This window comes from Anas platyrhynchos, chromosome 1, assembly GCF_047663525.1.
Source record: "Anas platyrhynchos isolate ZD024472 breed Pekin duck chromosome 1, IASCAAS_PekinDuck_T2T, whole genome shotgun sequence".
In the NCBI taxonomy this organism is placed as follows: Eukaryota; Metazoa; Chordata; class Aves; order Anseriformes; family Anatidae; genus Anas; species Anas platyrhynchos.
Genome location: NC_092587.1, coordinates 33781993 through 33796997, shown reverse-complemented (window position 1 = coordinate 33796997; position 15005 = coordinate 33781993). Strand labels below are relative to the sequence as shown.

The 15005-nt window shown below is 37.2% G+C and overlaps 1 long non-coding RNA gene across 1 annotated transcript; it reads left to right on the top strand.

Moving 5' to 3' along the window:
• The first annotated feature begins 4693 nt into the window (after window positions 1-4693).
• LOC140001423 (uncharacterized) lies at window positions 4694-8489 on the top strand. Its single transcript, XR_011806643.1, has 3 exons — window positions 4694-7095; window positions 7567-7757; window positions 8372-8489. It is a non-coding gene; the product is annotated as an uncharacterized lncRNA (long non-coding RNA).
• The last annotated feature ends 6516 nt before the right edge of the window (window positions 8490-15005 follow it).

Genomic DNA, 15005 nt, shown 5'->3' with positions numbered 1-15005 from the left:
CTGCCTGTGGGAAGCCCACACCGGATCAGTTCATCAAGGACTGCATCCCGTGGGTGGGACCCCACAGCACAGGGGACAAGAGCGACCGAGAAGGAGCGGCAGAGAAGAAGTGCTGTAGACTGACCATAACCCCCATTCCCCCGTTCCCCTGCACCGCTCGGGGGGAGGAGGTGGAAGAGGGTGGATGGGGGGGGAGGTGCTTTTGGTTTCTTTCCTTTGTTTCTCACTTCTCTAGCTTGTTAGTAATAGGCAGTAAGTCTTATTATCTCCTTATGCCGAGTCTGTTTTGCCCATTACAATAGTTACTGAGTGATTTTCTCGTCCTTATCTCAACCTTTGAGCCCTTTTCACATATTTTCTCCCCATTCCTCTTTGAGGAGGGGGAGTGAGAGAGCAGCTGTGGTGGAGCTCGGCTGCCCACTCGAGCGGAACCACAACAGTAGGATCTTCTGTTGAGTTGTGAACTGAAAGTATGGACTTCAGAGGAAGGCTTGCACTCCATTGCTGTCTCCCAGCTAAAAGTGATTATTGTTATCTAGTTTCTGGGAAAGGCAGAAACACTTATATTTTCTTCTGCTAACCATTTTGCTGCATGGGAGCAGTCATGTCTCCCTATTTAGGGAAAGAAAATTTTTCCCCACACAAACGCTTGGAAATAACAGAGCTGTCATGTACATATTATATCTGCATTAAGTTCTGTGCACTAAATTTGTTTGAATCTGAAGACAATTTAGGGTTAAAGCATTTTACAAAACCCAAAACAGTTATCATTATGTGCTGCTCATTACAAGCTCATTCTCCTAGCACCACTGGTAGCCTGAGGATGGCAATCCATAGCTTTTCATAATTGTCTGTTTATAGCTGGGCTGAAAGTCATTTTCTCATGGTGTAATTTATAGGCAGTGGCAGGCTCCCCTCTTCCCTGCTTTGAGCAACAGTGCCAACAGCAATATGCCAATCCTTACGCAACAGTCTTTCTGGCTGGAATGTGCTTGTGTTGAAACCATCACAGGAACAAAGCTTCACTGCCAAATCTTTATCATGTAGCTTCAGCAGATTCTCTCCTGTGAAGAAATAAATCCCTGGGGTGTATTTGTCAGTAGGGGAGAGGAAACAAATAAATAAATAAGATCTGTGTGCTTGTTTAAATAATTCCTCATATCCATAGAAGCAAGCAATGCAACCTGGCACACAGCAAAGATGTCTTTTTCATTGGAAAGTTGATTTTGGTTCACAAGATGAGGGTGGGGAAATTTGCGTATACATATATAAATATATCTCAAGTCTATTTCTAGCACAGCCCAGTGAACTCATTTTTGGGAATAATGTTAAAGGTCTCTTAGAGATTAATGCACCTAAGACTTTTTTATTTTATTTTGATATTATGGATGATTCCAAATAAAAGTATTTTACAATAATATTATCTGAGGTCTAGGCAAGGAGTCTACCCAGTAGACTCCATAGATGTGCTTCAGTTCAGTGGATGCTGGACTGACAGTCCAACAGCACATGAACAGTTTCTCATGTTCTTTCCATGCACTTTTAAATTTATTGTGGAATATTTGCAGTTCTCTGGGTACTCCTTGAAAAGCAGAAAACTCAAGAAGATACAGTGACAGTGAGGTAGGGCAGAGAGGAGGTGGGATGGAGCAGAACAAGATGAAGGTCTAGCAAGAGTGCAAAAGAAGCACCATTATAATCCTTATTTCTGATACTCCTCCCACTCATGGTTTTGTTGTTGTTTATGAAGCTGTGAATTTCTGTTTTCCATTTGCTTCTCTGTATTGCACTGAGAGAATAAAAGTTAACAGATAGATACTTCCTTCTCACAGACCTACAGACAATTTATTGCAAGCTGGCTATTCAAATCAAGTGTGTTACAGTGTCTTTGACTGGAAATGAAGGACTGAATGGTCCAGAGGCACAGGGAGCACAGACACTCCCAAGACCACCTGCAATATCTGTTTACTTTCACATTGTAGCGCTGCAACTTGAAACTGTCGTATGGGGCAATAGGAATATGCACCAGGAGACATGGGAGGTTTTGTCCATTCATACTGTCCTTCTGTACTGCTTAAGCCCTGCATAAAGTACACTGGCAGAGATATTGTGCTGTCTTATAGTTCATATATAGCTCAGCGGCAATGGGTACTTTCATCTGGATCTTGTCCAGAAGGAGACAGGCAGCCTGTCCCAGCACTGGAGATGCATACATGTTAAGATGCAGCAGTGTGTTAACAAGCTTCAGCTGCAATTGCTGTTCTATGAAAGGTTTAAAAATGTGGATGCTGCTGGTTCTTGGCATCGCTCTCTGTGATTACTGCCTGAAAATTTTACCTACCTTCTTGTTCCTCTGCAGTCATTACATGTTACATTTTACTGGGGAGTGGCCATGGTGGACATTGCCAGAGCTAATTAAAATGTGGGATTAACCTGGATACTAAATTCTCTTTGTTATGGCATTAATTCATTGGCCATTTCAAGATTTCCAGATGCAGGCAAAACAATTTTTTTTCTTCCTATCTAGACTGCCTAATTATTAACAATGCAGAGAACACAAGTTGACTATAGCTATCAGAAGAAACAGCAAAACAAGCTTTGCATCAGTGATACTGATGTAAGGGTACGAACACCAGCTGACAAATGGGAGGTGACAAAAAGGTTTGAACCAGCCAGCCTTTGGCTGATGCTCTTTGCCAGTTTGCAGCAAGCCTCTATTTCATTTGGAGGCCAAGGCTTGTGTCATCTGTGAATGATGATGTCTCTGTGCAATATTTCTCTGTCGTGGTTTGTAACCTCCAGCATTTATATGACTTACTGAGTTCCTGCAGGCACAAAAGTAGTAATTCATAAAAAATGTGAATTGTAAGCAATAGTAAACTTCACAATAATATTGCCATTATAATTGAATAATAATCTGGAAGAAAAAAAAATATATGCGTTCTAGAGTCTCTGATGTAAATTTGCATGAAACGCCTTACATAAATTACATACTCTCTCAGCTCTGAGCAACATGTCAAGCCACTATTTATGCTGTTAATACTGAATATTTATAAAGAACTGTTTAATTTCAAAATTCTGTACAAATAATAACTATTTAAGTTGACATAGCAAGAAGTATCTTGTATTTTTGCAAAATTTTAGTTATGTTTCTGGGAAAGCTGACTGTCTGTGCTCTCAGCTGACATGAGGGTAACTCTGTTGGATGTCCACATAAATAAATACCATATAAATAACTGTCCATACCAAAAAAAAAAAAAAAAAAAAAAAGGAAGTCCTCACTAGGAAACAGAGAATCTGGAAAACTGGTCTGTAGCTATGTTACCAGAAATTCCTGTACAGGTAGATTCCTGGTGCAGAGAGCAGCTCCAGCATGTTAAATATCTGTGATGAGCTTGAGGGAGTGAATTTTCATTTGTTCAATGATGAACAAAAGCTCATGATTGCACACAAAAGACAGGTGTTTTATATATGAGCAAAGGTCTCTATATTCTGGTTTGGGAACTCTCATGTGGCCCTATGCTATTTTTTTCTGCCAGCAGATTTAATTCTATACATTTCATTGCCTCAGATCTGAAGATTTTGAAGTATTTTATTTTCACACGTTAAGCTATCTTCCTTTTTAAAACATGCAAATAATTCATCACTTAGGTGACACAATGAGGGTATCAGTAGTGACATAAAGACGCTGCGCAAATATGAGCAAAGGTTTATCAAAGTGTGGAAATGTCAGCTGTGCTTGGTTGGAGTGCTAGACAGACCTTTTTAAAAAAAAAAAAGACAAGACTTTAGTGTTTTTTTTCTCTGTGGATTCTTTACAAGTAGGAAGACTGTATGAGGAACAGGTGCTGTTATGATGTGCACCAGGGGAGAAAATGTGAGTCGACAAATAACCAATTTCATTTCTATTTTAATTTATAATAGATGACACCAACAACCCATGGCTACTCCTTTTGTGCTAACAATTATTCATCTGAATGACTTTTGTGAACATACAGAATAATCTGCAGAAGAACAATGAAATCTAAATGCATACAGGTATAAATTAAGATATTTTCATAAATGAAAACTCACTTAGAAAATTGTTTCATTTCATTTGTTTCTAGAGAATATTTTATCTTTCCTGTTTCACCTTGTCCTGTTTTTACATTCCCTGATGTATTTCCCTCCTGTAGCTGTCTCTACTTCTGTTTGTAACAAAACCGTGTATTGCAACCTGTCTTTAATTCTTGGTTTGCACAGTTCTGAGTTAAATAAGGGCATGTGGTAGTTAAGCTTGTGGACACCTATTCAAAGGTCAGAAAGTCAAGTACCTCTGGTCATCTGATTTGGAATTATACTTTCTGAGATGCTTAGTTCTGCAGCCCAGTTCTAGTGAGGCCAAACAAATAATTGCACAGGTTAATCCGAACATTAAGATTTCTATTACATGTGCTAAAACATGCCTCTCTACTCCTGGAAAAATAATATACTACATAAAGGTAAGAATAAACCCTACTAACACTTCAATATGGTAATACAGCAGTGAAATATGTTTCATCTCACCCTGAAAGATAATTACTAATAGGGATTGAAATAGGGTGATCCCCAATTAAATCAACAGAAATTGTTTGCATGAAAATCCAGGTTCAAGACAGAGGTTGAATTTAGTGGCACTGAAGTATTTATTCAGCACAAGAGCTGATGCCTTTCTTCACAGCTTGTTTCACCCCAGTTCTTGGAAGCAGCATGTGCCTTCTCCCCTGCCTGGCTGCACTGAACAAAACTTCAGCAGCATAGCCCAACTCTCCACCCAGCAAGAAATGAGTCCGAAGATTCCCACACCTCCAGAATGGGAATATGCGATAAGTCTTATGCCTCTTATATCTGATTTTGTTTGTTTGTTTGTTTGATTGATTGATTTGTTTGTTTGTTTGTTTTTAATTTTCATTGTGCCTTTTTACTGGGTTCCATGGCTAAAAATCGATAGAGTTTAGACCATGATATTTTAAATGAAATTTATCATGCATTTTTAATCTTAAAACAATGATTATAGATTTGGCATCAATCTAACTACTTACATTTAAGAAATAGAATTGCAAATGGATTCAAATGAAACAAAGCAAAATATAGTGGGAAAAATGGGTTTACATACCTAATACTCACTTAACAATTATGTGAGTAACGCAGCCCACATGTGTGCTCAACTGACTCATAGTAAGTGATCTGTAAACAACATTTACTCTCACTTATATGTCTCTTCTTACTGGAGAAAATGCTATTAGTGCAATAAGATAGCTAACTGTTCTGCAAATACTGATTCAGAGATGCCAATGAAACAGGGAGTGGCTGATTTGTTAAGTCTTGTTTGGCTTAGGTTTTCTCTTTAAGCAAGTATTTTCTGTTTAGCCTGCCTTGCTCAGTGGTCCCAAAATCTTCACCTCAAATAATGATCATTGTCAGTTCCTTGGTGAAAAGAAAAAGTCACATTGCAGCTAAATGCAACTCCTGTTTGTATTACTGGTAGCTTTACAGTTTCTGAAACTTAAGCTGAGACTGAGATGTATATTCCATCAGTTATATTGTGGAGACAATGATATATATTGGTAGACAAGACAGTAAAGCACAACTTTCTCCGCTGGTAACCATATGAGTCATCTCAGTTTATTGTTTCTTTCATGATAGCCAAGTGAAATAGCATTAGGGTTAGCTTTGTCTTGAAAGCTAGGATACAAATCCATCTGGATTTAGTTGTTTATAAATCTAGTAAGCAGGAACAGCTTTGAGAAAAAGAGCCAGGTTCCTACTGTCAACATTTTGTGATCCATCTACCATGAGCAAAGCCCAAGCTGATACAATCTATTACTGTTTGTAATGCAGCCTGCATTGTCTAAGAAAAAAAAAAAAAAAAAAAAAAAAGTCACAAATTACTTTGTTTGATGTGTTTTCTTAAAAATACTTTTTCTGTCCTAAGATAGATTGGCAAGGGATAATATAGGACAAGGGTTGTTTGTATTGCTTTGCTTTAATATTATACTTGGTCTCTAGAAACAGAGGAGCATGTGGCTGTAGTGGAATATGTGCATACGTCATCAAAGACTAATCTCACTCCCCCTCAGGTCAGGAGACACATCTTGAATGTCATCAACAGGAAATGAATCAGATGCCATGTGCACTGTAAAGAAATAGAAGAAAAAAGACCATTAGAAAATTGTTGCCTTCTGAATTTATATTACCAGCCTGGTGTGGTTCCGCTTGGCGGGGGAGGAGGGGAGGGGACATGCAAGAAGGGAAGGGCACAAGAAACAGGACCAAAATCAGGAAATAAAAAATAAAAATAAAAAGTTTAATGTAAAATAAATCTCTCCACCCAAAAGAAAAGAAAAAAAAATGAGAAAAAATATTGAGCTTATTGCTAGGAATCGCTAAGTGTTCTGGAAGAACTCCAGGGCATCCAGCACATATAGGAAAAAAGTCTTGAGCATCTCATAAAGGTTCTGATACAGGTTAGATAAATGGACAGCAAGGTGGATTGAAAACCAGCTTAACAAATGGGTTCAAATGGTTGTGAGCACTGCACAAATTGCAGTTGGAGACAAGTCCCTAATGGTGTACATCAAGGGTTGAGAATGGTGTTGGTACTGTTTAACCTCTTCATTAGTGAGCTGGATGATGGGAAAGAGAGCACACCCTCAGCAAGTTTGCAGATGATGTGAAACTAAGGAGTGATAGACACACCGTATGTGTGTGCTGCCATCCAGAGGGAGATGGAAAAGCTGGAGAACTGGGCAAACAGGACAAGGGAAACTAGCAAGTTCTGTACCTCTGTAGAAATAACTGCAGGCACCAGTGCAAGCTGGGGGATGATCATCTGGAAAGCAGGTTGGCAGAGAGCTCAAACTGTGAAGGTCATTCTGACCATGCCCTCAACTACTCTGGTTCTATCTTCTCTTAGCCAGCATAAACCCCAGAACAATGAGCTGATGTACTGATCCAGATCAAAAGAAAACATATTAATGGTTATTTTTGTTCTAGATCCAGCTCTTTACCTATCCACACAAAAAAACAATAGAAGGGGAAGATCTCTGATAGACAAGTGGAATAAAAAGGCAGCAGGTGGGATAAGAAACTTATGCTGCATCTGAGTGACTGTAATTATAGCTTGAATGTGCATGCCAATTGTTACAGAAAGTGTTATTTTTTACACAAATCATAATATGAATTTGTCTTTTGCTCAGAATTCTTGACAATGATTCTTACTGTAGTACTTCAGTTTTATTTTTTTCACTAAAAATGATTGAAAATCTCTAGTTTTTCTAAGACAGAAAGACAAAAGGAAAAAGTAAAATGTGTTCAACAGTAAAATGTGCAGCCCTATAGACTGGAGACTATTTATTTAGATTTTAAAAAGTTAGCCAAGGGTCAGAGATATTTGACTTTTTGTCTCAGATACTTCAAAGACTTTTTTGCATGATTTGAGGCCTTGTGGTTTTAGAAAGGATTTATCTCACTTAGATTTTGTTGTTTAAAAGTTTCCCAGTTCCAAATTTGGCTTCTGAAGCTTCTGTATCCACGGCTTTTCGGCAGGTGCTGCAATATCATCACTGGAAGAAATCTCTCATTCTTACATCACAGGAAATCCCCTGAAGTATATTCTCTAGCCACATTTCTTCCATGAAATGGTTTACTGTAGAGTTATACAACCTGCATTTGCAAAAGGAGGAAAGACAGCCTGGAGTATTCAGCAAAATAAAGCTCTAGAACACATTTCTTGTAAGGTACCTAGAAGTGTTATTTATATATTTATATAGTTGTATTTGCTATTAATGAAACTCAAGCTACTAATTTGAATGAATAGGTACTGTTTGGGAGTCTGAATTTAAGTGAAATGAGTAGTGTTTTTTGTTTATTCCTACCTCAAGTTATGGTATGACCATTTTTACCGAAAAACATCACAACTTAACTGGCTAATTTTGTAAGGGTAACTATACTAAAAATTGTGAGCTGAGTAAGGGATCCATTGGAATGGAGTAGTAGGTCTTAAATCTGTCAGTGCTGTTTAGACAAAGTGGAAGTCTAAAATTGTAGTCAAAGGTATTTTCCAGCAATCTTAAAACTATTGCAAATTTATATTTCAGTCATGGTAGTCAAAGGTATTTCTATTTTAAAATCAGTTGTGAAGTACTCCAAATAATGTAACATTATAAATGGTGTGCAAACAAATCTGTAAGTTTGTTTTTCTAATAGATCAAATTTTATTTCCAAAAAGTCACTTTTATGATCACAAGCATTTTGCATAAGTAGCAAATAATTCTTTCCTGCCAGCTGAGAGCATTGGCAGTTGAAGGAATATTTTGTTTTATTTTTCCTACTTTACATCTTGATTTTTCAGGTGAGTAACTTACAAAGAAAGGCCAAAGATGCATATGACTATAAAGTATTTTAATGATCAACAGCAAAAAAGGCCACATTTCAAAAAGAGGTAGCAGGCTTGAACATCTCAACAGTGTGGGTAAGTACTGACATCAAATTACTCTAGAAGGAAATCATATAATTTCTGTTTGGGTTTAAAAAAATGCTGAAGAAAAATGAGTAGAAAGACTCAGGACTCCTTGGTATAAGCATTACTTTAACCTTCTTGAGCTCAGAACAACACCATTGAAATAATTCCGGCAAATACAATTGGAGCTTCTAGGCATGTGTCAAATAAATAATCATATGTGTGATATCAACAGATATGAATAATTTCAGTCTGCACAGACTTTGGAAACCTAGCCATGACTTTGTGCATTCCCTGATTTCCTTGCCATGATGGCCATGCACATAGCAGGAAGAGCAATACTTAAACCAAGAGAATCAGATGACACATCCATATTGAGACAGCAAAGTTGGAGTGTTTAGACTTGGAGAATTTAAGTGAATTTAGGGAGTGACTGAGTTTCCTATGACATAGGCAACTTGAGAATTCTCTGGAATTCCATTATTACCTAAAATGTGCTAGGGCTGAAAATCACAGTGCCTGAAATCATGTCCTCCTTCACAGCACACCTAGTTGGAGAAAACCTGGGCTGTGTTCCTATCTGAGTATAGCTCCTCAAAGTAGAAAATAATGCTAGGTATGACAATTAGGAGATAACTAATTATTCATTCACACACACACATATATATATATATCGACAGCATCTGATTTATCAGTAGATATTAATATTTCTAGCAGCACCTATCTTTCAATCAGGCCAAAATTTAAAACCCAGAATATTAACTACCATATATGTTATCCTATATTTTATCCTGCCTATAATAAATTTTCTTATGTTATTGCCTCCTAAAAGCATCATCATATTAAGGATGGGAAAGAGAATAACTTCATGGATAGGTTTGGAGCTCCAAGACTTTCTACTCTATGTGGTTTAATTGTTTTTTGAGAAGTTTATCAAAGTATCAAGGTAAATAAGAAAAAAGAGATTCAGTAAAAGTATCCAATAATAAAAAGCTAAAAAAACTGCAGCTGCATTGTTTTAGTTTCAGCTCTAATAAATCACTGTATCTGAAGGGGGAGATGTTCAAATTTTTTGTCAGTATACACACTGTGTTTTCCTGGTACAGGTACCCTTACTGTTTTGGCTTTGGTCTAATTGTAAGTGGGGAAAGATAAATTGAAAAGAAAAAAAAAAATACAGAGAAGGAGAATGAGAGGGAGAAGGAGAAGAAAAGGAAGAAGAAGGAGGAGGAGAAGAACAACAACAACAAAACACAAATGAAAGAAAAAGAGAAGGGCAAATCCTAATCTACTAGCAATTCCATAAATTATTTTATCCAGTTTGACTGTGGTGGCATTCCCTGCAGAAATGGTGTCCTGATCTGCATTCCTTTCACTGCCCTTAAAACACACAGAGAAAAGATGATTTTGTCTTAGACTTTGTTCATTTCTTCCTCATTCGTTTCTTCCTGAACATTGGGTGAAGCAGTAACAAAGGTCTCTGAGAATTTTACTTCTCTGTCCTCATTGTAGCACAGCTGATTTCACACCACTTTTTCTGTATACAGAAATTTATCTCCAAACCTATGCCAATCACACATACACACAGAAAACCTCCTTTCGCCTAGCATAATCTCTATAGCGGCCTGCATTCACTGAGATGTCATAAGGTTTTCAGCACAATAGACAATTTTAGGCTTTTTTAGTACCATCACTTGGTATCATTACCTTTGAACTCTTAAGTATGGAGATGCTGAAATCCTTTAAATCATCTTTTTTGTTCTCTGCCTAACAGAACATGTAACACGTACATATATACACAGACACACAAACAGGGAGAGACAGAGAGGGAGATAGAGAGCAAAGCTGAGTCCAAAACACCAACATTTGTGTCTTTGTTTTTTTCCAAACCACTTACTGACAAACGAGTTGTAGTTCTGGGGTCACTGGAAGAAGCTGTCAACACATGTCTTGTTCTATGACCAACTTAAATTTAAACAAAAACAAAGATAAATAGTTGATTTGAAGCAGTTCAGAGAGAAAAGAAAAAAAAAATCAGTTAAACAGAGTTACCCAAAAGTTTCTCCTGGATGGAGTATTTAAGGAAAGAACTGCACTCCACTCTTGCCAGCTAGCAGCAGACTGTAATCTAATCTGCCAGAATACAAAAAGATTACAGATTTCTTGGGTGTAGTTAGTTGCAGACATTAAAATACATCCAAATCAACAGTCCTGTAACAAAATCTGGGCATTATCCACTTCTACCCACTGTCTCACTGGGGAAGTGAGAGTAGGCAGCAAGGAGAAATGTTTCAAGATGGCAAAGCACTGACTTGACCAGTTCCAAAACTATACAGGTGATGAGTGTTGTGAGGTGGGGAGGAAGAGCAGACACCACGATCCATAGCCTGCAAAGTATCTCCAGTTTTTCACCGAGACAGGTATGATCAGGAGTGGCTGCTCTAATCCTTGTGCATATCACCAAAACTATTATAACACTGAAAGGGCATGAGAACACGTTTTAATTTAGATCAAAGAGAGAAATTGGGAGGCTTGTCTGTGCTGTACAGATTGGATTACCAGACTGGTATAGGATTGCCAAACTGATACCAGAAGTAAACTCAATCGTGCCAAAACAGAGCAAATGAGGATTCATAATGCATTTCAGTTTATGCTTTGGGTTTAGTTCAAGACATATGGCTTGATCCTTGCAGATTTCCCAGAATAGAATGTGAAAATAAGATACATACTTCTTCGGCTTGTCTTGTTTCCAGAGCTGTGAAGTCAAAGACTTGATCAGAGCAAGCAACTATGTTGGATTTTCACTGAAGGCAACTATTACCTGAATTTTTGCAGATCAAAACACAAATAAAAGAATATGGCATGAGACAGGACCATTCCAGTAAACAAGAAAAAAAAATACCATGTGCTTATGAAAGGTCTAAAATACATCATAAAAATATGTTGGATCAAACAGTGGAGTATACTAACCCCAAATTAAGTATCTAAAAGTTAGAGGTGTATATTTATTTTAGTCATTGTGCTCTCCCTGCCCACTGCATGAAGAGAAGTAAGAATCTTGAGTGTGTGATTCATCTGATTTTTGTCTAAAAAGTTTGAGGATTTATGCTCTGGAAGTTCCTGTTTCATTCAATTCTATGTAAAAGCTTTTCAGCATCTCACTCACCAATTTCAAATCAATTTTCACACAGGGTAACTTATCCAATCCTAATCAATTCCTGTGCATACAAGGAAAGCATGAGGGAAATAGAAAACAGAAGGTAAATTTAAAAGTAGGTATCTCTTGCTTTGCAGTTACTTGGATACGGAGAATTTTTGCACTACAGTTTTACAGATCATTTCAGAAGTGCAGAGCAAAACTGAACAGGTTCCCTTGCTCTTAATAGGCAGCACGTCTGAAGGAAATGCTCAGAAGTTTCCATTTAAATACATTTGTGACTTCAGTAAGGTCTTGTGTTCATTTAAGCATCTCCCTGGAGGAAACCATATCTTTGCCAAAAGATTTGACTGAAATATTGAAGAATCCTAGTCAGCAATCTACACAAGGTAATAAAGTGCCATCCCTTGTCATCAAACAAGTAGTGAAAGTTTTATTACAATATTGAGTTCAGCAAGTAAACTAAGCCTTGCTTACTGCAATCCATAAAATTAAGCAGGCACAACCTACCCCATACTGCTTAGTACACTCTTCACTGCAGCAGTTAAGAAAACAAATTAACAAACAAAAACTCTTCTGAGATAATTAAATAGTTAAATATAAATTTGTGTCAGGTTAACATGTTTTATGATGTTTTTCCTCAAAATAAAAATACACTAACATTTAGCTTATCATTATTAATACCACAAGCAATATGAACATGAACAGATAGGATATACTTTATTTGTTTTGCTGCTCTTTTAACTTCTGCTCAAACTTTTTGCACTACTTTGCATTGTATAATACTGTTTGGAATGTTGGAATGGAAACCTGTCTGTCCGTGCTCTCTGTAAACTTTTGGCTAGCCCAGTAGATGGGAATGATGTGATTTCAGTAGGTCTAGCTTACAAATATTTAATTACACGATGTCATATATAATTTAGCCTGATGAAGTCTTCCTCTCTCCACTCCCATGAGTGGGGTCTTAAATGATGTTTCAGCAAAATCCCTTTTTTTCCCTTGGAGGGCAAAATACTGCCGAAAAATGTGACTTTCTGTTAAGCAACCTGAGCTTGTCATTCAGTGCTTTTTGGCTGGCCTTGGTTTATTTTATAGAATTAAACTCTACACACAGACTCGTTTTCTCAAATGTATGAATGAAATAACTCATGGAAGGAGCAATGAAGGTTGAGAATCTGTCATACAAAATTCTACTTCATTTTTACATCTACTTAGGCTATATATTTGAAGCACCCTTTGAGAAGTTTTTCAGAACTGATCCTCTATGATTATTTCTGAAAATGTCTCAGTATGCTATACATCATGTAAAAAGCATATTGACAAAAGTCTTGCCTTAAAGATTATTCCGAAGAAGACAAAGAATATTTTCAAACAGCAAAGCTGGACAATGCCATCTGCATTATCCAAAAAGAGATGTTCCTTGATGTTCCTTGAAGTTGCCAGAGGCTGCTGCAGACTGGCTCCCCACATCAGGAGATGGTTACCACTCCACATCACCTTTCCAATTCCTACACTCCCATCCAAAGTAGTAACAAACACAGGCTGATTACCATTTGAGGTGTCAGTCTTCCACTGCATCTTTGTCGGAAGAAACACACAGGGAAGCATTGTAGTAGCCATTTTGTAGTAGATGTTCCAGGCTTGAAAAAGGTGTACATATGTTGCTCATGCTGTAACCAGGCAGTGTGGCAGATGGAAGGATGAAATGGAGATGGTCAGTACAGGGGAAAGAGACATATTGCAAGTGCTGAGGAAGCCAAGAATGTGTCTCTTCATCACAGCTGTTAATGCTGGGCCACTTTGTCCATACCACTCAAGTTACCACAGTTTTTGTTGCTTGTTCATAGGGGATAATTATTCAGTGGCTAATTGATTTCCCTGCCAGTTGGAAATAAGTTGCACAGGCAATAGACAACAGCATCATGCAAACAAGAAATGGTCAGTCCCCCAGTTAAAAGTATAATTACATGAAATTGTCCTAACATTACTTTTTAATATGCTGCCTAATTTAGGTGATATATCTTGATACACTAAATCCTTTCTGAGTCACAAAATAGTATCCCTGCAAGAAACCTCTTAGAGTTTGCTAAGGATTGCATTGTTGAGGCTGGTGGAGCTATTTATGACACTTCCCAAAGGAACATCTCTAATACATTGTATGGTCTTTATTAAATTAACATCATATGCCTTGAGACTCTTATTTTATAATAATTTTATTTGCCTTTTTAGAAGCAGTGGTTCTTAATAAATATGAAAGGCTGGAATGACATAATAGAAGACATTTGCCAAGCCTAGAGAAACTTGAACTCCTCTCAATTATATCAACAGGAATTCCACGTGTACATCATGGAGAGGAACAGGACGTGGTGACCTGAAAGCTCACCTTCATGTCAGTATGTTTGACATGCTCATCTTCATGTCAGTAAGACATTACATTGCCAAAGAAAGCAAATTTCATATAGACTAAGCTAAAACTCAGAAGTGTTTATGAAATATGACACACTGTATTGCCAAAGGGTCTATACTCCTATCAAAACAATTTGAAGAAACTGATTCTAAAACAAACAAACAAACAAAAAACATACTTGTAGTTGTACAGTTGTGTATCCTATCCTGACCAAATGGTCTTCTCTATACCCAGTTTCAGTAGGAGAAATATAACTTACCACTTCAATGATAGATATTTTGGAAGACTTCACTATTCCTACTTTAAAGTGTGAGATGAAAACAAAAAGCTGTATTCTGTACCAAAATGATAAGGAATGAGAGCTGTAAAAAAGCTGATCCAAATAAACATAAGAATTGTAAAGTTAGGGGCTCAATTTAGCACATATCTATATATAAGTATGCAAGAATTCTGTGTCATTACTGGTATGCTTAATGTTTGATCCATGTTGCAATAGATTAAAATGAGTCTTTCAGAATTTTCTCCTCTAACTTATTCCTATGTGTAATTTCTCTGCACTCCAGAAAGTAATGTAATATTATATCTTAAGTGGGTGAGTTCTTATTTTTGCAGAGTACATATTCCTCAAGTCAGCTTCTTCTGTCAGGGAAGTTATTATAGCCAAGTCTACTTTGACAGTTTCTGGAAATGTATACACACATGTAGCATTTAACTTTGGAGCTAGCACAGTAGAGTTCTCTTTCTCTTTATTTTTTTCTTCACTATGAAAATAATTTAAAGGGAAAACAATTGAATACAATAATGAGCTAATTTAAAATCCAAAAACACCAGGGTTATATTTACTTAAAATCAGCCGGCCAAGTAAGTGTGATTAATAACCAATATCTGCCCAGGAATTTGCTGACAGAGATTTCAGGCGTCCACTAGTGGGCAGCACTAATGCACCTAAAGCTGAAAGCACA